This window comes from Lethenteron reissneri, unplaced genomic scaffold (assembly GCF_015708825.2).
Source record: "Lethenteron reissneri isolate LAM-NWPU_2019-01 unplaced genomic scaffold, ASM1570882v1 scaffold_571, whole genome shotgun sequence".
NCBI classification, from domain to species: Eukaryota; Metazoa; Chordata; class Hyperoartia; order Petromyzontiformes; family Petromyzontidae; genus Lethenteron; species Lethenteron reissneri.
The window spans coordinates 1-24,531 of record NW_026892093.1 but is presented as its reverse complement, the minus strand read 5'-3'; the positions used below and the strand labels follow the sequence as shown (position 1 = coordinate 24,531).

The window sequence follows — 24,531 nt, the reverse complement described above, 5'->3', positions numbered from 1 at the left end:
CCCGATACCCGTACCCTACCCGATACCCGTACCCTACCCGATACCCGGTACCCGTACCCTACCCGATACCCGTACCCTACCCGATACCCGGCTACCCGTACCCTACCCGATCCCGTACCCTACCCGATACCCGTACCCTACCGATACCCGGTACCGTACCCCGAGATACCCGTACCCTACCCGATACCGGCTACCGTACCCTACCCGATACCCGTACCCTACCCGATACCCGTACCCTACCCGATACCCGGCTACCCGTACCCTACCGATACCCGTACCCTACCCGATACCCGGCTACCCGTACCCTACCCGATACCCGGTTACCGTACCCGATACCCGTACCCTACCCAATACCCGGCTACCCGTACCCGGCCGGGTACGGGTAAGCCGTGAGTCACTGGTGAGTCACCGTGTGTCACTCATTTGCCAACGTCTTGTCTCTTCTCACAATTCAAGTTCCTAGAATCAACCCACCCGCGCCTGCAACGTGGCTTCATCCCAGGTCGCAATCGGGTACCCGATACCTGTACCCTACCCTACCCGGCCGGGTACGGGTAGCCGGTATCGGGTAGGGAACGTGTACGGGTACCCGATTGCGAGCTCTGGCATGCGGCAACGTGACCATGTCGAGTGAGCGGCCGGGCAACTTGCAGTTTGACGGTGAACACGGCAGAACGGATGTGAGCTTCAAGCGGTAGGACACCGTCCGCGGTCTGACGAACGCCGCCACGACGGCCACGCGGCACTACGGGTGCGTGCCGCTTGTCGGCAGGCGCGCGGCGACCGGCTGCCGGGTCACGGGGAAGTCGCCGGGATACGCCCCGGAAGGGGCGGGGGAGGCGCCGTCGCGACGGGGGCGGGCCCGCCCTCGGGTTCGCGTCGCTGAGGATTTCGTGGGAGAGCTCGCTGGCAACTTCGCGCGCTCCCTCCACGCTGGAGCTCAGCACCGCGGGGAAGAAGCCGCTGCCTTCCCGCATCATCCCGGGAACGGAGACCTTGTACAGAGGCCCATGGGCCTGCCGGGCTCCGAGTGAGCGTGCAGTTCGAAGGTCGCGTGGCCCACGCCGGCGCTCCGTAGCAGCGCCTGCAGACGAGTCTCCACGACAAGACGGCCGCCTCCGGCAGCTCGTCCAGACCGACGGGCGTGGGCCGTGAGTGGCGGGGTGCCCGCCAGAGCCGCGTGCGTGGCCCCAGCCCCCAAACAGGCTGTGCGCGGCCTTGCCGGCGCCGGTGCAATCCGGCGGCAGCAGGTCTGGGACCACCGCCTTCTTCTCCTCCTCCTCGTGTTCCGCTGCCGTGGCCGCGGCAGCCGCCGCCGTGTTTCGCTCCGGGGTGGCCCAGTCCACCTCGATGGTCCGGCCCCAGAGCCAGAAGCGAAGTTGACGGAGCTTCTTCCGGGCCATGGCGGCCGCGTGATGGCTCTCGTACTCGATGAACGCGAAGCCTCGGTTGAGGGTGTTGTCGCGTAAATGGGCTCGTCTTGACACCCACCACGCCCTCTGTGGCGTCGCTCATCACCATCATCACCTCCGCTCGCGTCTTGTCCTTTGGCAGCCCCCCGATGAAGAGACGGCGAAAGTGCATGCTCACTTTGACTCCGATGCGGTGTCCGGGACGGATCTCCAAGTTGTTGAGTTTCTTGACGGCGTCCTTGGCGTGGGAGCGCATCGCGTAGGTGACGAACGCGAGCCGCGGTTCTCTCCGCTGAACGCCATCATGAGGCGGAGCTGGTAGATCTTGCCCACCGCCTCCAGCGCGGGAACCAGCTCGTCTTCGTAGAGGTCGCGTGGGATCCTCCCCACGAACACCTCGCAGCCGCGGGCGGGAGGGGGGCCCTGCCAGTCGGGCGGCGGTCCGAACTTCCTCTGTCCGTTCTCCTGGAAGATGTTGTACCCCGTGCGCAGCTTGAGGTACAGCAGGTCCCTCTCCAGACAGGCCATGCCGAGCATCGGTGGATTGGCTACGGTGGCGCTGGGGCAGCGGGTTGGGGCCCGGTGGAGAACTTGACACGCAGTGGGGGGAATCAACTGCTGGAGAGGAAGAGAAAGAGAGTGGAGAGAGAGACGCGTTTAAGCAGAGGTCCCTAAAAAACGCACACACTCACTCACTCACCCAGTCACTCACCCAGTCACTCACACACTTACACACACACTCACCCGCACACTCATCCACCCACTCACCCACTCACACACCCACTCGCTCACTCATCACACACACTCATCCACCCACTCATCCACCCACTCACCCACTCACACACCCACTCACACACTCACCACCCACCCACACACTCACCACCCACCCACACACTCATCCACCCACTCACCCACTCACACACCGAATCACTCACACACTCACTCACCCACCCACTCACCCAACCACTCACACACTCACTCACCCACTCACCCAGTCACTCACTCACCCACTCATTCACTCATCCACCCACTCACACACTCACCCACACACTCATCCACCAACTCACCCACTCACACACTCACCACCCACTCACACACTCACCCACACACTCATCCACCTACTCACCCACTCACACACTCACTCACCCAGTCGCTCACCCACCCACTCACCCAACCACTCACACACTCACTCAATCGCTCACCCAGTCGCTCACACACACACTCACCCACACACTCATCCACTCACTCAGCCACTCACTCACACACACACCTACACACTCACATACTCACTCACACACTCACACACTCACTCACTCACACAGTCGCTCACTTACTCAATGTCCCAGTCGCTCACACACCCACTCACTCACCCACCCACCCACTCACCCACTCACTCACTCACACACACACTCACTCACCCAGTCGCTCACCCACCCACTCACACACCCACGCACACACCCACTTACTCACCCACCAACTCACACACCCACTCACTCACACAGTCGCTCGCTCACTCACACACACTCACCACCCACTCACACACTCACCCACACACTCACCCACACACTCATCTACCCACTCACCCACCCACCTACACACTCACACACTCACTCACCCACCCACTCACACACCCACCCACTCACTCACCCACCCACTCACTGACCCAATCGCTCACTCACTCACTCGCCCAGTCGCTCACACACTCACCCACACACTCAACACCCACTCACACACTCACCCACCCACTCACTCACCCAGTCGCTCACACACTCACCCACACACTCAACACCCACTCACACACTCACCCACCCACTCACTCACCCAGTCGCTCACACACTCACCCACACACTCATCCACCCACTCATCCACTCACACACCCACTCACTCACCCAGTCGCTCACCCACCCACTCACCCAACCACTCACACACTCACTCACCCACTCACCCAGTCACTCACTCACCCACTCATTCACTCATCCACCCACTCACCCACACACTCATCCACTCACCCGCCCACTCACCCACCCACTCACTCACCAAGTCGCTCGCTCACTCACTCACCCAGTCGCTCACACACTAACCCACCCAGTCGCTCACACACTCACCCACACACTCACCTACCCACTCACACACCCATTCATCCACCCACCTACCCCCTCATCCATTCACTCACCCAGTCGCTCACTCACTCACCCAGTCGCTCACACACTCACCCACATACTCACTCACCCACCCACTCACCCACTCACTCACCCACCACTTTCACCCACTCATCCACTCACCTACTCACCCACCCACACACTCATCCACCCACTCACCCACACAGGAGCAGGTGATGATGAGAGGCTTGGCTGATAGAGGTACCAGCAACAGCACCACAGCAGCAGCAGCAGCAATGGTGCAGCAGTAGCAGCAGCAGCCCTGCAAGATGCGAGTCAGCACGCGACTTGACCGAGAGTGGAGGTCTCTGCTCTCCAACCCACCCACCCCGCCCGCGTCTTTGTTGAGGGCTCAGTGTCCTTAGTGTTGACTCAGTGGGCTGTTGACTCAACACGTCACTTATTAGCAAGGGGTGGTGGCTTAGGCTCTGGCCAAGAATCGATTGTGGCCTCCAAGTTGTTTATTTAAGCACATTCCTGGGATGCCTTTCTCAATACTCACGTCTAGAGTCAATATCTCGTAGGGTAGACTCTACCCACTGCTGGATGAGGGGTGCAGGAGGGGTAGGGGGGTACAGGGGTGGTGGGAGGTGTACACATATTAATGTTTAACCTATCTAGGTGACTTTTAGCGAAAGACCAAAATAAAATGTAACACGTACAGTAGTAGCACCTCGTGTGGCTAATTCAGTGACATGATTCCTTGCGAAAGGTTTCTGTTTTGTGTTTTAACATCTCAACACAACTCCTGTTTCATGTGCAAGGGAGGGCCCATGCTATATAATGTCACTCGCGACAAGTGTAAGTCCATGTGTGTGTGTGCACACACACATGGACTTACACACACACATTGGCCCACACGCACAAAGACATCGACTTTAGACACACATAATGGACTCACACAGACAGACATCGACTTTAGACACACATACATGGACTCACACAGACAGACATCGACTTTAGACACATACATGGAGTTACACACACATATGGACTCACACACACACACACATGGACTCACACACACATGTGTGTGAGTGTACACACAGGTGAGAGGGAGTACGGGAGGGGGAGGTGGGAGGGAGGTGGGAGGGGGAGGGAGGGGGAGGTGGGAGGGGGAGGGGAAGTGGGAGGGAGGAGAAGGTGGGAGGGGGAGGGAGGGGCAGGTGGGGGTGGGAGGGGGAGGTGGAAGGGGGAGGGAGGGGAGGTGGGAGAGGTGGGAGAGGGGGGAGGGCGAGGCATGGAGGGGGGAGGCGTCTGCCAATGGGAGGAGACGGAGGGGGCAGCTGCTGCCCAATGAGCGATGTTCACCAGGAGGGGGGGGGGTGACGCCAGTGACCGGCTGGAGCGCGGCGGCCGAGCCGACGGCCGGCGCCCTGGGCTGGCGGCCGGGCGAGGGGCGGGCCCCGGTACCAGCAGCGGGAGGCGCGCATCTGCAAGCTCGGCCACGGCAGCTGGGCCGGCTCCCTGCACAAGTCGGCGGACCTGCGGGGAGGCTACGGCGACGGCGCCTCCTCCGACCACCGACGGCACCCGGGGAACGCGGCTCGGTCGTCGTCGCCCAAGGGGCACCGGCTGCGCGAGGGCGTGGAGCTCGTGCGGCAGCGCTTCCGCTTGCCGGGGCGGCGCCGGGGCGCCGGCGGGGAAGGCGCCGGCTCCGAGCCGGACGTGTCGGGCGGTGGACGCCGACTAACGGAACGGGAGGAGGTTGCGGGCGGCTCGTCGGCGTTCGATTGCCGCCGGCGATTGGTGCCGCATCCGGCCGAGATCCGCGGCATCGGCGCCGGTGCCGCGGGGACCGGAGCGATGGACATCGGCGGTGGTGGATGGTGCAGGTGCCGGTCGGTTCGTGTTGGTAAACGGTGAATTCCCAGGTCCTGTTCGGACACCACTCGCCACTGATGCTATCCGTGACCAGGGATCTGACTCGGGTCGTCGGACATGCGGAGCAGTGCGCTGACTGGTGTGTGGGGGGGTTCACAAAGCCATCGATATCTCACGCGCGTGATCCCGCGTGTGTTTCATGAGCCTTCACAATCGACGTTGAGCCATTGGTCCGTATCGTTTTTAACTGTTACAGCTCCTCCAGGAAAGTTCGATCATCAAAATAATAATCATCATCAGGTGTGGTGAAAACCACACCTGATGATGGATTCGTTTTAGCGGCGAGCCCTTTGTGTGTGTCGTTCAACGACTTTGTCTTGTGCGGTCTCTAGCTCTGGCCACACACGCAACAAGCAAACAACAACACACATATCTTGATGACTTTGCGAAAACCTTTGATCGCCTCTTTTTTGTATTGTGCTGAGATCCTAAAGTATAAGAACGGCGTCACGGTTATTGTGAATGGCTTTGCGTTTATCGAGTACGTGTTGGGACCAGTTCCGCCGTGATGTTATGACAAGCCGGATGTTACTGGAAGAGGTTTATATTGTACAAGTTCCTAAGGGATGCTTGTTTTTACAACGTAGCACTTTGAGATCTCTTTTACCGGTGGCAAAATATAGTAGTAGGTGTTTACCCTTTTAAACTGGTACAAAACTGACACCTTTATTCAAGGCATCATGTTTGCAATAACCACAACACAAGTAGTCAAAAAAGCAAAGAAGCAACTCTGATAATGATAATAATATGCACTGTCCTTGAAGTTGTGGTTATTGCAAACATGATGCCTTGAATAAAGGTGTCAGTTTTGTACCAGTTTAAAAGGGTAAAAACCTACTACTACAACGTATCACTTGTTCGTAAATGGTCAAATTTGGGATGTTATGACAATTAACGACCCTCGTAAACGTCAATTCACTCCAACAGCTTCTACAAGACTCTGTCGCATTGCTATCTGCGTTACCAGAAACAACTGAAACGATTAACGTACACGCGATATTTTACAATCCTTTTTTGTTATAAGTGGGGAGGAAAAAAACACGGATTTTTATTTGTTAAACTGCGAAGGCAGCTTTAAGGTGCGGAATATATCCAGATACCGTATTGTTTTAGTTGTTGTTGTGATACTGTGATGGCAGTGGAACATATATCAAGTTCCACATGACAAGCCACTTTGTTGAGCTTTCATTTGTAGCCCGGTCGCTTCTGAAAATGAAGCTATTAGCCCAGTGGGCCTTACTTATTAAGATACATTGTTTCTTTTTACGTGTATCGTTTTTTAAAGTGATTCGTTTACCGTTCCTGTGGTTTGCACTCCAACCGTGTTTTGATATTGTTGTTGTGTTGTCACTTTCTGACGTGCCCCAAAGAGCTACCAAGAGAGAGCTTGACAGCTCGTAGAATCCCGCCAGTGTTTATAAATATTACAATTCTGATAGCCAAGCACAATCCACCTTCAATCGGCAGCTCGATGTGCACCTGTTGAGGCTCTCACCTGTCCGGGCTGTTGACGTACGCAAACGGGTTTTGATTCCTTACCCGTACCACGTACCCGGCCGCACCAGGGTCGCAAATGGATACCCGCACCCGTACCACCGCTCCTCTCCACGATGGAGACCGCTCTACACAGAGACCTGTTTCAAGTGTTCAGGCGTCATTGACGCTCGCCCGGTGGAGCGGTGGCGCCGCGGTTTCAGCGCATTTGCGTTCTGGACCCGGAGAGCCGAGTTCGATTTCCCGAACAGACACTGGAACATGAGCGGGACAGAGGCGTGACATCTTGCACGCGCTGCGTCTCGCCCCCCGCGGGCAACTGGCAATAGCCAGAGGGGCCTCCGCTGCGTGGGCATGGAGAAGGAATGGAACGTGAACGCGGCGCAGTTGTGGTCTGGGCCGAGCGCGAGACTCCGAAGCGATTTGGCAACAGCGCTGGCGTCGAGCCCAGGGTCTCTCGTGCTGGACGAGAGTTGTCGGCTTCGATGGTCGTGTGCGGAGACACGAGGCGAGGGGTGTAAGTAGCCGACCTTTGGTAAACATGGCACGGGAACAAATGGCACATGTGGACACCGGGACACAAACATTTGACGATGAAACAGGACTCTACTAACAGTTAAAAGTGGTGTGCTAACAGTTATAAGTACTGTACTGACTGTTGTATACAGATATGAATGAAAGAGTTGATTCATCCCAAACCCCGAACCTGTTTCATTGTGCCTTCTTTCTCTCCAGAATTGATCACTCGTGCCATTTTTACTTCCTTTACCAGTTTTACCTGTGACATTTTTATCTGTTTTACCTGTGCCGAGGTGCCTTCTTCCAATAAATGTTTTTGGAAAAAACCATGAAACTCAATCAATGGCTGTCTATCTCTCACTCTTCGTCTCTCTCTCTCTCTCTCTCCGTGTCTCTCTCTCTGTCTCTCTCTCCGTGTCTCTCTCTCTCCGTGTCTCAGGGCGGTCGGCCTCTACGAGAGCGCCTCCTCCGCAAAGGTGAACTGGCCAAAGTGCCAGGCGCTGTGTCTGGGGCCGCGGGGGACGATGCGCGCCGTGACGCTCCCAGGGGGGGTGGAGTGGGGCACGGAGGGCACCAATTACCTGGGGGTACCTGGGTAACCCGGCCACTGTGGCCAAGAATTGGGAGGATGTGGCGGAGAAGATTGGAGGGAGGTTACAGGCGTGGGCCCGTTTCGCTCCGCAAATGTCGTACAGGGGACGGGTCCTCGTCGTTAATAACCTGGCGGCGGCCATGCTGTGGCATAAGGCCAGAGTCCTCCACCCCCCAGACTGGCTGTTGACGAAAGTACAGAGGGCCTTCACCTCCTTCGTCTGGCACGGAAGGCACTGGCAGAGGCCGGGGGTCCTCTGTTTGCCAGTGAAGGAGGGAGGCCAGGGCCTAGTGAGCGTCGCCAGCAGGGTGATGGCGTTCAGGGTCCTGGACATAAGGCGCGCTGTACGAGCCGGAGGACCAGCCCTGGAAGGCCCTGGCCCTCGGTTTGCTGAGACAGGCCGGAAGGCTTGGGTACGGCCGCGAGCTCTTCCTGACGGACCTGGGGCTGGTAGACCAGTCGCCGCTGCCAAGGTATTATCGCAGCCTGCTAGATGCTTGGCGTAGTCTTGAATGGGAAAGGGCGCCCGCGGACTATGATGCGAACCTTTTTCTGCAGGAGCCGCTTTTCTAACGACCTCTTCCAGGGCCTGAAGGAGGAACGCACCCTGACCGCGCGGTTTGTTGCCGGAGGGGTGAGCAGGGTCAGCGACCTGGTGGACCCTAGCCGGCGAAGGTGGAGACCGGCTATGGAAATCTCAGAAGCGGCCGGGCTGCGCTCCATGCTCGCCGGGACCAAACTGTTGCGGGAAGTCCTGCGGGCGACGAAGAGGCTCGGAGTGGGGCTGGGAGAGTCGGGCGACAGGGAGGGACCCTCCTTCCCCCAGCTGACCTTCTCCTGTGCCGTCCCCTCTGATCGCGAGGACCGGGGAAAATTATTAAAGATGGAGAACAGCAGGAGTGTCTCGCTGGCGGAAGTCAGCAAGAAAAAGCTCTACACCGCCTGCGTAAAGGCACTGCACTTCCAGGACTTGGAGGAGCTGCCAGACACGAAATGGAGGGGATATTTCTCTGAGCTGACGGACGCTACCCCCCAGTGGCGTGATATGTACCGGCCCCCCACTGCCAAAAGATGTGGCGACCTCCAATGGAGAGTAGCGCACTGGACTGTACCATCGGCGGTGTGGGTCAGCCGAGCCGTGCCGGGAGCTCCGGACACATGTGCATTTTGCGGACTGAGGGAGGACCTGGCCCACCAGTTCCTCAAATGCAAAAGGCTCGCCCCGCTGTTCAGTTTCCTGGCGGAGGTGTTCGGGAGACTGGGCACCCCGTTTTGCGAGAGCGGCTTTGTGTACGGAGTGACCGGGACGGGGGGCGACAAGCGGCACGTCGCGAACTTTGTGTGCGCCCAGGCCAAACTGGCGATCTATATGACCCGGAAGCGGAGGCTGGAAGGCGGCAGCGGTGGCTGTGGAGTGCTGGCGATGGTGCAGGCCCTCATAAAGGCGCGGCTCGAGTTAGAGTTCGCCTATTACGGTCATGCCGAGGGGGAGAGTGACTTTCTGAAGAAATGGGGGTGCGCCAAGGACGCTCTGTGTACAGTTGTGCAGAATGCACTAATCTACACGTTTTGACCCCTCCCCCCCCCCCCCGTTTTCTTGTCCAGTCGTGCGGGACTGACGCCGCTGTTTGCTTTATGGTGATTGTCACTGACACTGAACGAATTTAATTTGTCACTGGTTGCAGAAATGGTCGCTTCCGAGTGGCTTACAAGGCACAGCAATATTCCAGCGCAATTTGCGCTGGGGAAATAAAGTTTTCAAAAGTCAAAAGTCTCTCCGTGTCTCTCTCTCCGTGTCTCTCTCTGTCTCTCTCTCCGTGTCTCTCTCTCTCCGTGTCTCTCTCTCTCTCTCCGTGTCTCTCTCTCTCTCTCTCGTGTCTCTCTCTCTGTGTGTCTCTCTCTCTCTCCGTGTCTCTCTCCCGTGTCTCTCTCTCTATCCGTGTCTCTCTCTCCGTGGCTACTACGTGTGTACGTAGGTTCAAGGAGACTTGGACGACGTAGTCGGTAGTGCCACCTTATTTATTAACCATCAGTTGTATATTACAGGCCGCGATATTACAACACTGGACCGGGGTATCGGCCCCTTCACCCATCTAACAGGAGATCACTACAATTCTACTGTCACTGGCTAGCCTACTCCTAGGTCCTCACCACTACAGGGCTAGGGCGAGGCTAGCTCAACCCAGCTGCTGGTTTAAGCTGGGATTACTGGCACCCCTGAGGCCCCAGACCGGCTCTTACAAGGAACAATCGGCTCTGGCTCTTGGGGCCACGCACTGGCTTGCCCTGGTCGGTCCTGAGAAGGACACAGCGATCCAGGGGAGTCCCAGGGCCTATCTAGCCGCTTCTTATTGCTTCGCTGGTTAAGGCTGAACATTGAACCCCGAGCCTCCGGCTCACCGCCTTGTATAGCAACTTCCCCCCTGAGGGGTGGGGCGGGGGGATCCCAGCTCCGTGTCAGCCCCCCAGACTGAACGGAGCGGACGTCGATGTAAGCATCTCTCGGCGTACGGGCATAGCCACGCCCAGTGTGTTAAGCCCTCCGTAACACCTCTACACAGGTAGGAACAATATGTTCCAGACTGCCCACTAGGGATTGGTTGTCTGTCGTGCATATATATAATAAACAGCGAACAGATCTGGGGTCTGTGTGTCTGTCTGTGTGTGGGCGAGCGAGCGAACGGATGTGGGGTCTGTGTCTGTCTGTGTGTGGGCGAGCGAGTGAACGGATGTGGGATCCACGTATTGGCCTCCGCTGCCCTCCTGGGTAAATCCTCGTGCGACAGAATTGTCAACTGGTATGAAGCGGGAGATGTTCTGTGGACCACTCAAAATCCAGGGCCTCGAACGGCAGCCCCTGCTGCCCCTGTGATTGTGTATGTACAATCTTTTTTACTTTATTATAAATTTAAGATTTTTTTTTAATGAGCAGTGCCACTGTTCCCGAGTTTGGGGCTTCCTGACTCCGGGGCGGTGCGACCCTGAGAGACGTTGTACGGATGCTGAGGAACCCACGGCGTCGCCCTCCATCCTGACCGTGCGGTCTTCTGCTCTTAAGGCGTGAAAATATTGTTTAGCCAAGGGGGGTATTTATCCCACTCGGGTCCAAAATATACAGCAACAAACAACAGTCAATTTGTACTGAATACCTCTTCAAAGAAATGTCCATAGTACAGGTTCACTCTCCAATGGGTGACACTTTTTTTTTTATAAAACATTAAATTAGCATTATACAGTTTTTCAGTACAATGTCAGAATACAATTTTTTTGGTGTAACATCAAACGTGCAGTGTGCAAATGTGTGGCCGTGTGTGTTTATGGACGTGTGTCCTTTGTGGTTTCACTTCACGTGGCCTCAAGGCGCACATAGCCTGGTACAAGCGCCGTGGTGACGTCCACCGCCACTTAGTGGCGCTTGTTGTTGTTGTCTCTGGTTGTGTGTCTGTGGATGTCCTTGTCTGTGAGTGCAGGAGGTGGCGCTGTCGGATGTCAGCAGCACCATATCGACCTCCCAGAATGAGCACAACAGCAGCGATGGTTCAAAGGAGGCGCCCTGCTGAGAGGGTGACGCTGATAAGGGACTCGAGAAGACGCTCCCCACGTCCTCTACTTATAACAAATATTTATAAACAAAATTATACATCGAGCCTGGCAGCCTGGCAGGAATCGAACTCAGGAATCGAACCCGCGTTAACCATTACACCACAGACCCCGCTTGACGATGAGAGGATGTGTAAAACATCTATAATGTTCATTGTTTGTGTGAAGATTAAGAGGGAGGTACGGGTTCTATTGATGATTCAAAGGGGGCACCCCGATTAATAAAAAGGCTCCTGATAGGGATGGGACATTGTGCTACACATCTCAAATGCACGTCCAGTACAAGGATATACGGTGTGAATGTCTTGCTAACAACACAGAGCTCGCTAACACACACAACTGGCACGCGAGTAGCTACACTGGGACCCGCTCGCTGTGAGGGAGAGTTCGCTGTAGCTGGTAGCGAGAGCGACCAACAACTTGCATTGCTCGCTGCGTTGTTTAGGTCGTCGGATCGATCTCCGCATCCTCCACGGGGAATATTTTTTTTAAATCAAATTTTAAACGTCACGCCCCAGCGTTATTGTTCGTGACATTTTCACATTGGTGAATCAGATTGACCTCGATTTTGCTGTGTGAAATGTCGTACTAACAACACAGAGCTCGCTAACACACACAGCTTGCACGCTAGTAGCTACACTAGGAACTCTCCGATGCTACAGAGACATCAGCGTACCTGGTAGCGTGCTCACGCCACTAAGTATCCTGATCTCTCCGATGTTTTGGTCGCCGGATCGATTCCCGCATCCTTCACGGGGAATATTTTTTTTAAATCAAAATTTAAATTTAACGCCCAGCGTTTTGTTGGTGACAGTTCACATTGGTGAACCAGCTTGACGTCTTGTCGCCTCGATTTTTGATTATGATTTGCAGTTTAAGAAAACCGAATCTTTGTGATTGAAAAGTGCGGCGCGAGTTGCTCGCTGCGCGTGAAGGACCTCCCGCCTCTGGGCGGCAGGGCGCTCGTGAGAACGCGAGAGGCGGCAGCTGAGAGCTGCATGATACAATAATTATTTTATCATGTTTTATTGGATTATTTTATTATTTCCATTCTACGTGTAAAGTAGGAAACTCGGCAGGAGACGACTTCACGGGTAGCACACTCTTTATTTTCACCAACTTGTAGTTACACGGATGACTAACACCCTACTTCGTTACACGGGTGACCAACACCCAATTAGCTACTCGGGTGACTCACACCCACTCAGCTACACGGGTGACCTAACACCCACTCAGCTACACGGGTGACCAACACCCACTCAGCTACACGGGTGACCAACCACCCACTCAGCTACACGGGTGACTAACACCCACTCAGCTACACGTGTGACCAACACCACTCAGCTACACGGGTGACTAACACCCACTCAGCTACACGGGTGACTACACCCACTCAGCTACACTGACACGGGCTCTTACGCCCCGTAGCCTTCCGGGACACACCCAGCCGGCGGTGCCCGTCTCGGCTCTGGGTACCACCGTCCCGACCCACACGGGCGTCGGACTACGGGTCCCCCAGTCTCGGCTCCGAGCCACACAGGGCCCCGGTCCTCACAAGGACGGCGGGACTAGGGGTCTCGGGCCACTACCTACTCCACCCCGTCTTCGGTCTTCAACTGGTTAACACTGACCACGAGTGCTCTCGCGCGTCCCCCTTTATACCCCTCCTGCGGACGTCGCTGAGAGCACCCATCTTATCTGACCAATCCACTGCGCACTCGCTACGATCCTCTTTTCCCAGCTTGTGTGAGCGCGCCTCACCACCGGCGCGCGCGTCCATACCACGCCCACATCGCGTGCCCACCCCGCGCCCCGTGATCCATCACTGTCGGCGCACGTCAATACCACCACTACAGTTACACACCACACCAGGTACTCGTTTAAGGTTGAGTCGACCTAGGGGAGACTCAGAACCGGTTCAAACAATCGTCACCGGTGTTGGCCGTGAGCAGGAAGCAGACTCGAGTTTGCCGGGTTTGTAGCGCAGGCCGCTAACCACGACAGACAACGACACACGCAGAACCACGAGCAATCGCACCTCTGCAGACTGGCGTGGCTCAGCTGCTGTTGTCCCCCCAGCAGTGGCGGTATTATACACCGCACTGGGGACTCGTTTAAAGGCTGAGTCAACCTAGACGAGGTCCAGGACCAATGCTGATATCACTCGCCACTGATGTGAGCCGTGGTGGGGAAATATTACAGCGCTCACCACTAAAATACCGCTCCACACACACATGGACACAGAAACAATTGACACACAGATACAGACAAAGATACACCGTGTAGCCTGTAACAGACTGTAGGGGCAAGTACTGTTAGCGAGCACCTATGAAGGCCGGCACGGCACACGAGGGGGTGGGTGGCCAGCACCACGCCCGACCGCCTTTGTCTCCCCAGTGGCGATGTTTACTACACACCGCACCAGGTACTCATTTGAGGCTGAGTCCACCTAGGGGATGCCCAGAACCGGTTCAGATAATCGTCACATTGGCTCTTCATTCTATTGTGTTGCACTCTCAACAATAAATTCGCAACTTGCCAAACATGCTTCAGACAGCTGATGCACAACTCAAATGATTTTGTAGAAATTAATGCCAATTGACAGAGCCGGCAAGAAAGATGTGGCTGACATTCAAATTGTGGACTGCCATTCAGATGACTTGTCTACAACTTTGCAGCTGCCCCTCGACTGGCTGAATAGTTTTGCAACACAAATCTCCCTCGATAAAGAGACTTGTAGTCTGAACAAACCATCACCTGCATGAAAATAAAGACAATGAATTGATGGATTGAATATTTAATTTGTTGGTTAACAAATGAATGCAATCTATAGCCAACATTTGCATATATATAATAAAACATTATTTACATCTAAAACAACAACAACAACCATACATTGGAGTTAACTGCTTGTTTTCATGAATTATAGTTTTTTTAACAAAACAAGCATAACTAGAATGTGTTGCTTTGGAAAAAAGAAAGAAAAGCCCAAATTCGGTGACCACTTTTAACCGATTCAACAACGAACAAGAGAGCGGCTTGTAGCTGCCCTGCTGCAAGTGAATATTGCCGCTGCCACCTTTGAGTTTTCCCTACATCACGGTTCAGAGTTATAGATGCAGTCATTGAAGAAGTGCCAATTCCTGCTTTGGTTCACCAAACAACATTAACCTGGAATTGTTACGTAACAATATCTTATTAAAACATGCCTTTGCATTTAGAGTAATTGCTGCGGGGAAAAATAAAAAACGTGTGATAGGAATGCAAATATGTTTATACAATCTGCTCATTAGTACGCTTCAGCCAAGCGCTCACGCGTTTGCTTGTTCTGTCAATAACCTTCACTTAGAAATGAGATTGTCATCGACCAAAACAAACAACAACAAAATAGTGAAAATACATAGGCTCCTCACCATTAAACAAATGTTCATGGCGATGCCGAGCGCCATTTGAATTAGCTTCTTCTTTGGTTTAGAGCCAGTGGTTCTTAACCTGGGTTCCATCGAACCCCAAGGGTTCGGTGAGTCAGTGTCAGGGGTTCGGCGGAGGTTAAGACACACACCCGACTCGTATGATTGTGCACCAGTAAAACATGTACCTATGTTTGGAATTTGAAAAAATCATATTTTATTTTTCCAATTAATAAGGGTTCGGTGAATGCGCACGTGAAACTGGTGGGGTTCGGTACCTCCAAAAATGTTAAGAACCACTGGCGCTCTAGACACAAACCGTAAATACGCAACTCGTAAAACGTCGATGGTGGCGTCAACAAGGATGAAGGTAAAGGTACAGCCCTGCAATTTCTTCAGTCGTGCCAAAGCGCTGGCAACAGGCGCCCCCAACGTAGGGAGCTCCGGATAGCCCCTTAACCTGCCCTTTCTACGCCGGCCGCGTATCTTAGAAGAGGTGGGGGGGCGGGGGTTAACCCCAATTCTTACCCCCTGCTAGCTAACATGTGAACCTGCCAATCGACTGACTGGTGGTGATGCAGCCACAATGCATGCTGGCTGGGTGGACAGCAGAGGCCAGGGTCATTGAAGAAACTTACACCGCCTCCCCCCCCACACACACATTGATTCCTCTCTGCTGTGCCAGGAGATCGAACTGGCGACCTCTTTGTGTGTGTGTATGCGTGTGTGTGCGTGCGTGTGTGTGTGCGTGTGTGTGTGTGTCTGTGCGTGTGTGTGTGTGCGTGTGTGTGCGTGTGTGTGTGCGTGTGTGTGCGTGTGTCTGTGCGTGTGTCTGTGTGTGTGCGTGTGTGTGTGCGTGTGTCTGTGCTGTGTGTGTGTGTGCCGTGTGGTGCGTGTGTCTGTGTGTGTGCGTGTGTGTGCGTGTGTGTGCGTGTGTGGGGTGTGTGTGTGTGTGTGTCTGTGTGTGTGCGGTGCGTGTGTGCGTGTGTGTGCGTGCGTGCGTGTGTGTGTGCGTGTGTGTGTGGTGTGTGCGTGTGTGTGCGTGCGTGTGTGGTGTGCGTGTGTGTGCGTGTGTGCGGTGTGTGCGTGTGTGCGTGTGTCTGTGCGTGTGTGTGGTGTGTGCGTGTGTGTGTGTGGTGTGTGTGTGCGTGTGTGTGTGCGTGTGTGTGCGTGTGTGTGTGCGTGTGTGTGGTGCGTGTGTGTGCGTGTGTGTGTGCGTGTGTGTGCGCGTGTGTGTGCGTGTGTATGTGTGTGTGGTGTGTGTGTGCGTGTGTGTGGCGTGCGTGTGTGCGTGTGCGCGTGTGTGGTGCGTGTGCGTGTGTGCGTGTGCGTGTGTGTGCGTTGTGTGTGCGTGTGTGTGTGTGTGCGTGTGTGTGTGTGCGTGTGGTGTGGTGTGGCGTGGTGTGTGTGTGCGTGTGTGTGTGTGCGTGTGTGTGTGCGTGTGTGTGTGCGTGTGTGTGTGCGTGTGTGTGTGTGTGTGTGCGTGTGGTGTGTGTGTGTGGCGTGTGTGTGTGTGCGTGTGTGCTGTGCGTGTGTGCGTGTGTGTGTGTGTGTGTGCGTGTGTGTGTGCGTGTGTGTGTGCGTGTCGTGTGTGTGTGCGTGTGTGTGTGCGTGTGTGTGTGTGTGTGTGCGTGTGTGTGTGTGCGTGTGGTGTGTGTGTGTGTGCGTGTGTGTGGCGTGTGTGTGCGTGTGGATGCGGCATGAAATGGAACGCCATCAAAACAGAACGAGGAAGCGGCTTCCTTCGGCACCGTTAGCTGCCCCAGGCCCATGTGACACGGACACCCTCCGTTGATATTTACTGCTGGTGGCGCCGGCCGGCGCTCGGGGTGGGCGCCCCGTGCTCCGAGTCTTCCTCGCCGAATCGTGGAGAGCGTGGGGGGGGCGCGGCGGGGGCCGCCCGCGGGGGCGTTGTCCGTCGCCCGTCGCCACGGCCACGTCGACCCCCTCGCGGCAAGCGCCGCCGCCGTCGCCGCCGGGCCTACCCTCGACTCCGTCCAAGTTGGGCGTCCGGCACGGGCTCGAGCGGTCCAGAGCCTCGGACCGGCCGTCACCGTCACCTGCAAGAGATGGCGACGTCTTCACCGCCGCGGCGCTATCCCGTCGTCATCGCCGTGAGCCGTGGCCAATCCGATGGTCGAGTGCCGTGATCCGTGCTGAACCAGGGCCGGATCAGAGAGCCTCCCCTAGCACCCTAGTGGAGGAACTGGGGCCAGATGAGTTGTGGATGATAGCGCTGGGGGGGATATCCCTGACAAGTCCGGGTGAAGGGGCCGTTGGCCCTTCAAGTGTTACATACGCGGCCTGTGACTGACAAAGTTGAATCAATAAGCGTGCCTCCGATTACGTGCGCGTCCCATTTGAACCCACTACACGTGCAACTGAAATACACAGCACCCATGACACAGGTCCTGTGATTTTGGTCTATTTAACGTGTCATTTTTAAATCCTTTATATTAAGTTCACTTGCTTGCTTGCTTGCACGCTTACGACCGTGCAAATCTTTTGGTCGTTTTTTAACCCACTTCCCGTGATCCAATCGAGCTGACATTGTGCACACAGACTCGTTGTTGCGTGACGATTTATTTTCGTGAAAATTTCTTTCCAAAATTTTCCACTTTGTAGGAAAAAAAAATGTTTCACTAACACAATCGTATATTTTTCCTAAACACAGAAAATGATTCAAGAAAACAACAAAAATGTACAATATAAACAATCATACAAAAACTGAAAACCTTATAATCCTTATATACGACTTCCCTTATATTTAATTTAAAATACCAATGTGATGAAAATGAAACTCTTACTCACGAAAAACAGAAATGAATAATAAAATAAAACCGATGCCACGCATATAAAGGATTTATAGTGAAAAAACTTTTTTTTACGGGTTAATTTTTTGTTGTTGTTTTCTCTCTTGTTTTCGCTTGCTTGGCTCAATTCTACATCCATTTTCAGCCGGATAATCCAGATTAGATAACATACACACGTACACGTGAAAAAGCCACTCGGAAATAAATAGCGCGGCACGTAACGTGGCTCCGGATAACAATGAGGCAAGGCCCAAATGGTGAGCTTTTAAACGTTCTCACTGAAGGCGATGGTCAACGAAGCGTTCATTTATCAGATTGGTAGGCTTTGGAATTTTTAGATTTGAAGCTTTCGTGACTGCAAGGATTCATATTCTTAGGTTTTTTTCGGTAAAGTCACGTAGGTAAAAATAAAATTGATACAGCTGTCGTGGCTGTGACGGTTCCACCTGAAGACGGAAGCTTGTGTTGCCTCCAAACGTCGTGATTTTAATTTTATTTTGCTTTTATTAATTTTAATTTTTTTTACCTACGTGACTTTACCGAAAAAACCTAAGAATATGAATTCGATTTTTTTTCATGTTGGATTTCTCACAACCGGCATTTAATTGAACACATTTGCCAGGAAATGTTGCCACCTCGTAGCACGGGATTCTGCCAACTCACAATAGCGCCTTCCCACCGCTCCTCTCCCATGGTGTTGTTATTGTCCGTCCGCAAATTACCGGCGCAAAATGGAACTTGATTTCGAGGCCGGACGCTGAAGAAGTGAAGGGTTCGTGTGTGCGGCGCGCTAAACGCTGCTCACCTTCTGGACTGCTGCTGCAGTCGATTGTTGGGCTCCAAGAAACAGCAAGGCCTCTGCAAAAGATCAACGGGGGCACGCCACCGCCATTCACGCACTGCGCATTCACGATCGCGTGCGGACGGGCAAGGCGCTGCGTAAGTGCCCGTTAAATGTGTTAGTTAATCATACACTTTGGTTTTTTCGGTAAAGTCACGTAGTTAAAGAATAAAATAAATGGGAAAAAAAATGTACCCGTAAAAACAAAGTTTTTCACTATAAATCCTTTATATGCGTGGCATCGGTTATATTTTATTATTCATTTCTGTTTTTCTTGAGTAAGAGTTTCATTTTTATCACATTGCTATTTTAAATTAAATATGATTTTTTTTTCCTAAAAAGTATAAATTTTGGAAAAAATTTTTTCACGAAAATCAAGCGTCACGCACAACGAGTCTGTGTGCAAATGTCAGCTCGATTGGATCACGGGAAGTGGGTTAAAAAACGACCGAAAGATTTGCACGGTCGTAAGCGCGCAAGCAAGCAAGCAAGTCAACTTAATATAAAGGATTAAAAACAACTAAATTGAATCGTTTCGGAGGCAACACGAGCTTCCGTCTTCAGGTGGAACTGTCACAGCAGAATTACTACATCAAGTGAAGACAACTCTAAGAGGACACGAGATTATATACCAGCCTGAGGGGGGCCAGGGGGGGCCGTGGGTGGGGGGACAAGCTGGTGGGGGGGAGGGGCCAGGGTGGGTCGTGGGTGGGGGGGGGGACAAGCTGGTGGGGGGGAGGAGCCAGGGTGGGTGGGGGGGGGACAAGCTGGTAACATCATTTCTTATGATGCAGAAGATGGCCAGTGAGTTAAAACGGGGGGGCGGAATTTTTATTTAATTTTTTAACTACGTAACCAAAGAGTGTGAAAGAGCGCCAGCTCTCCTGCACAAGGGGGATTGTGGACTGGCTCTGACGGGTGCCGCTGCAAGCTTACAAAGAGCTTGAGTGCCCAAGCGCGTGCAGAGATTTCTGGAGCGAGACTCCCCAAATCCTTTCAAAACGCCGTCGCGTGCCGTATTAGGAGCGAGTTGTTTATCAGCTAAAGGATATTTTCAGGACGCTACGGGCTGTGCGTGTGCCTGCCGAGTTTTATTTATTTTCTGAAAAATAAACGCCGTACATTCTTCTGATGTGAATAGACACACACATTGTGCCAACATGGCTCCGGATGACATTTAGCCAAGGCCGACATGCTGAGCTTTCAAAGTTTCTCACTGAAGGCGATAGTGACCGAGCGTTAATTATACAGGACTGGTCGGCATTGGAATTCTTTTTTACATTTTGGATTTCCCACAACCGGCATTTAATTGAACACTCGCCGCATCCCGACTGTTTTAGCATTTGCCAGGAAATATGGCCACCTCAGAGCAGAGGTCGCAAACGGGTTTTGATGTCCTTACCCGTACCCGGCCGCACCAGGGTCGCAAACGGGTACCCGTACCCGGCCGTACCTGTACCCTACCCGTACCTGGCTGGGTACGGGTATCGGGTACCTGATTGCGACCTCTGGGATGAAACCATGTTGTAGGCCGCGGGGTGGGGTTGATTCTAGGAACTTGAATTGTGAGAAGAGACAAGACGTTGGGAAATGAGTGACAAGCGGTGACTCACCAGTGACTCACGTTCTACCCATACCCGGCCGGTCACGGGTAGCCGGGTATCGGGTAGGGTACGGGTATCGGGTAGGGTACGGGTATCGGGTACTCGGTTGTGACCTCTGCCTCAGAGCACGGCATTCTGCCAACGCACAACACCGCCTTCCCACTGCTCCCTCTCCATGGGTGTTGTTGTTGTTGTTGTCTAAATGTTGTTGTCTAGATGTTGTTGTCTAGATGTTGTTGTTGTTGTCTAAATGCACCGCAAAGTCACGACATCCGCTCAGTCTGCAAATTACCGGCGCAAAACGGAACTTGATTTGATGCAGTAATTTTTATCTGTGACGGAGACTTGTGTTGCCTCCGAAACGTCGTGATTTATTATTTTATTTTATTTCCATTATTACTTTTATTAACTTTTAATTTTTTTTTTTACCTACGTGGTGACTTTACCGGAAAAAAAAAAACCTAAGAGTTTGATGATTTTGAGGCCGGATTGCTGAACAAATGAAGGGTTCGCGTGTGTGACGCGGTAAACGCTCACCTTCCAGACGTCTGCTGCTGCTGCTGTCGATTGAAATTGTCGTTGCCCTGCAAAAGATCAACGGGGGCACGCCACCGTCATTCACGCACTTCGAACTCACGATCGCGTGCGGGCAAGCGCCGCGTATGTGCACGTTAAATCTGTAGTTTTGTATATCGCCAGCGCGAGACATTTTCTTCACTTCCATTCTCACCACGGAAGATTGCAACATTCACCGTTTTGTTTAGTAACAGGAGCAATCCGTACGCAGCAGGGTCATTGTGCCGACGTCTGTCCATGAATGGGCACGCAGACCCCTTGTGCAGAGAGCGCACGCACGCTCGCTTGCACGCACGCACGCACGCTCGCACGTTTGAAGAAGGGTCCTCGCTGGTACCACGGGTTTCGTGTTCTTTAAACATGTGTAACGTGAGGATATATCCGGCTCACTGACCTATCACAACTCGTCACGATGATTGGCTCTACCGGTCCTGGTCCACAGCCAATGGGGGGAAGCCTAGGGGCGTGGCCCTGACGTCATGGCAAGCTGACAGCTGTTTGTAGATGATTGGTTCTGCTGGCTTTAGCCACGGCCAATGGGGAGACGAGTCAGGGGCGTGGTCCCGGGAGCCTACGATGGAGTCTGGAAGAATCCATGGAGGCTAACCAGGTTTGGTGGAAACGTACCACGTGACCCGGGTATTAAATAGGGGTGGAGACGAGCGACACGTGGTCAGAACGGGAACGAACGGAGGAAGGGGGCCACGCGGGAGCGGGGCTCCGGGTTGCCACGTGGCAGTGCGTCTCTCTCTGTCTGTCTGTCCCTCTCACGCTGCCTGTCAGCAGCGTGAAGGAAAGCTGTTCATGAAAAGTGAAATAAAGACCAGATTCCAGGAGTCGCCTCAATGACCATTATTACACGTATATTAAGCTCGCCAAAAGGAGTGCTCGGATCTCAGCGAGCGTTTAATACGCGTGGCACCACGATTCGTACCTTCGAATGTGCCTCCTCATTATATCCGCTTCTCTGAGTCTCTAAGCATCTGCCACCAGCAGATCGCAGGTACGCGTGGGAACCCACCCCACCCCCCCTTCGTGCTGCTGATTGAGGGACGTTGGTTTGCGTAGAGGTCGAACCATGAACCTCTTCCGATTCAGTTGCTTTGTCTTCTGGTTCTTTCGGTAAAGTCATGTAGAAGGGAAGTAATAAAATAATAAAAATAAAACATAATAATATTTTTATTACTTCCCTTCTACGTGACTTTAGCGAAAGAACCAAGAAGATGAATCCCCTGCAGTCACGAAAGCTTTAAATCAGTTGCTTTATATTATAATTGATAACCGGAGTAAAATGCATGCAGATGAAAATTTCGGCAAACTCAATCGACCGTACACAATGCGCCTATATTTTATACTTGATTGCAATTTAATTTCGCGGACAGTCTACGGAGATATGCCGTGGAAAAAAACACGTCATTCCCCCCTCCCCGCGCACGCTGCATTGTGCGTAGGGGGGCGGATGACGATTCGTGACGGATGATTGATTCTCAAGATTTCTTAAGTTATTGCCGCGGCAGTGAAAGTTCAGCGGGGAGTGCTTGGCGGGCCTCCCCGGGCCCGTGCGGTCATTTTCAAAAGGGGGCCGTCTTGCGTCGGCGCATCACCTACCTGTGTGAGGTCGTGCCGGCCAGGCACACGGCGCAGAGGGTGGCGACGCGGGGGCTTGCCAAGCGCCGGCGTTGCCGCGCCCGCCGCCTCCGAGGGCAGGAAGGACTTGTCCTCGTAGGCGTTGGGCGCGGTGGCGGATGCCGCCTCGCCGCCGGAGCGGGCGGCCGCCCCCGGCTCGTCACGCGCCGGCGTCCTGGCCGCGCCGCAGTGGTAGGTGCGTAACTCCTTGTTCTCCCGCTTGCAGCGCAGCACCACCGCCACCGCGGCCACGTTCAGGACGCACGACGCCACGGCCAGCGCCACGACCGCGACGAACGGCGTCGCGAAGGCGCCGTCGCCGTCGTCGCCGTCGTCCCCGTCGCTGTCGTCCGGGAGCCGGCCCTCGGGGCGCGCGTCCGTGACGAACGGCGTCGCGAAGGCATCGTCCCCGTCCCCGTCGTCGTCCCCGCCGTCGTCATCCGGGAGCCGGCCCTCGGGGCGCGTGTCCGTGACGCGCACCGTGAACGTCTTGACCGACACGAGCGGCGGCGCTCCGTCGTCCCGCGCCACCACCGTCAGGTTGTACTCGGCGGCGGCGGTCGCCCCGCGGTCCAGCCGCGTCGCCGTTGCCAGCGCGTACACCCGCCCCCGTCCCAGGCGCGGAGCGTGAACGGCGGCGCCGCGCCGGGCCCCGCGGCCGACGCGCCCTCGAGCGTGCAGGTCACGCGCCCGTTGGCGCCCGAGTCTCGGTCCCGGATGCGGACGAAGGCCACGACGTGGCCGGGCGATGCCCCCCGGGACACGCCGACGACGGCGGCCGCGGAGTCCGCCGCGGCGTCGCCGGTCGGGCCGAGCAGCCGCACGACGGGCGCGTTGTCGTTCACGTCCAGGACGCGCACCAGCACCGTGGCGTAAGCGGGGACGGAGTCGGGCCCCGGTCGCGCGCCCGCACGTGCATCTCGTGGGAGTCGGCCTCCTCGTGGTCCAGGGCCCCCACGAGGGTGACTAGGCCCGAGCGCGAGTCAACCGCGAAGAGGGTGCGCGCCGTCTCGTGCGCCCCCAGCATCGCCGCGTACTCCACCTCCCCGTTGGCGCCATCGTCCGGGTCCCACGCGTGGAGCCGCGCGACCAGCGTGCCCGCCGGCGCGTCCTCGGGCACCAGCGCCCGGTACACGGGCCGCTCGAAGGCGGGCGCGTTGTCGTTGGTGTCGAGGAGGCGCACGGTGAGCAGGACCGTGCCGCTGAGCGGCGGGCGGCCCCCGTCCAGCGCGGTGAGCACGTACTCGTGCGCGGCCCGGCGCTCGCGGTCCAGGGCGCGGCGCACCACCAGCACGGGCGACAAAGCGCCGCCGCCGCCGTCGCGCGTCTCCAGGGCGAAGGCGCCGTCGTCGGGCTCCATGGCGTAGCCCCGCAGCGCGTTGGCGCCGGTGTCGGGGTCGCGGGCGCCGTCCAGCGCGAAGCGCGTGCCGACCGCGGCGCTCTCGGCGACCTCGAGGAGGGCGCTCTCGGCCGGGAAGCGCGGCGCGTGGTCGTTGACGTCCAGCACGTCGACGACGACGCGCACCAGCTCGGCGGGCCGCTCCAGGACGGCGCCGAGCAGCAGGGAGCAGCCCGAGCCAGCAGCGCTCGCCCGGCGGCACGCGGCCTCGCGGTCGAGGCGCCGGCGCACCCACACCTCGCCGCTGTCGGCGCTCACGGCGAGGTAGTCGGAGCCGTTGGTGCCCCGCAGCGCTCGGAATCGGCGCGCTCGGAATTGCTCGGCGGTGAGGCCCAGGTCGCGGGCCAGTTTCCCCACCAGCGTCCCCGGCGGCTCCTCTTCGCGGACCGAGTAGCGCGGGGGCGCCGGCGGGGAGCGGCGGGCGGAGGCGGCGACGGTGACGGCGCAGCACAGGCAGACGAGGGCGGCGCCGAGAGGATCCATTTGTCCGGGTCGGGGCGAGCCGGGGCACGAGCTGCGTGCGTGGACGGCGCCGGCCGAGGAGTCGGAATTGCGGGGAGACGAAGGGGGGAGAGGGTCGAGCAGGAATAAGGCAACGCTTG

The 24,531-nt window shown here is 55.5% G+C and overlaps 1 pseudogene; it reads right to left on the bottom strand.

Annotated features, from left to right (window-relative positions):
- Positions 1–16,786: 16,786 nt before the first annotated feature.
- On the bottom strand, positions 16,787–24,412 carry LOC133339929 (protocadherin-10-like; annotated as a pseudogene).
- Positions 24,413–24,531: the final 119 nt, after the last annotated feature.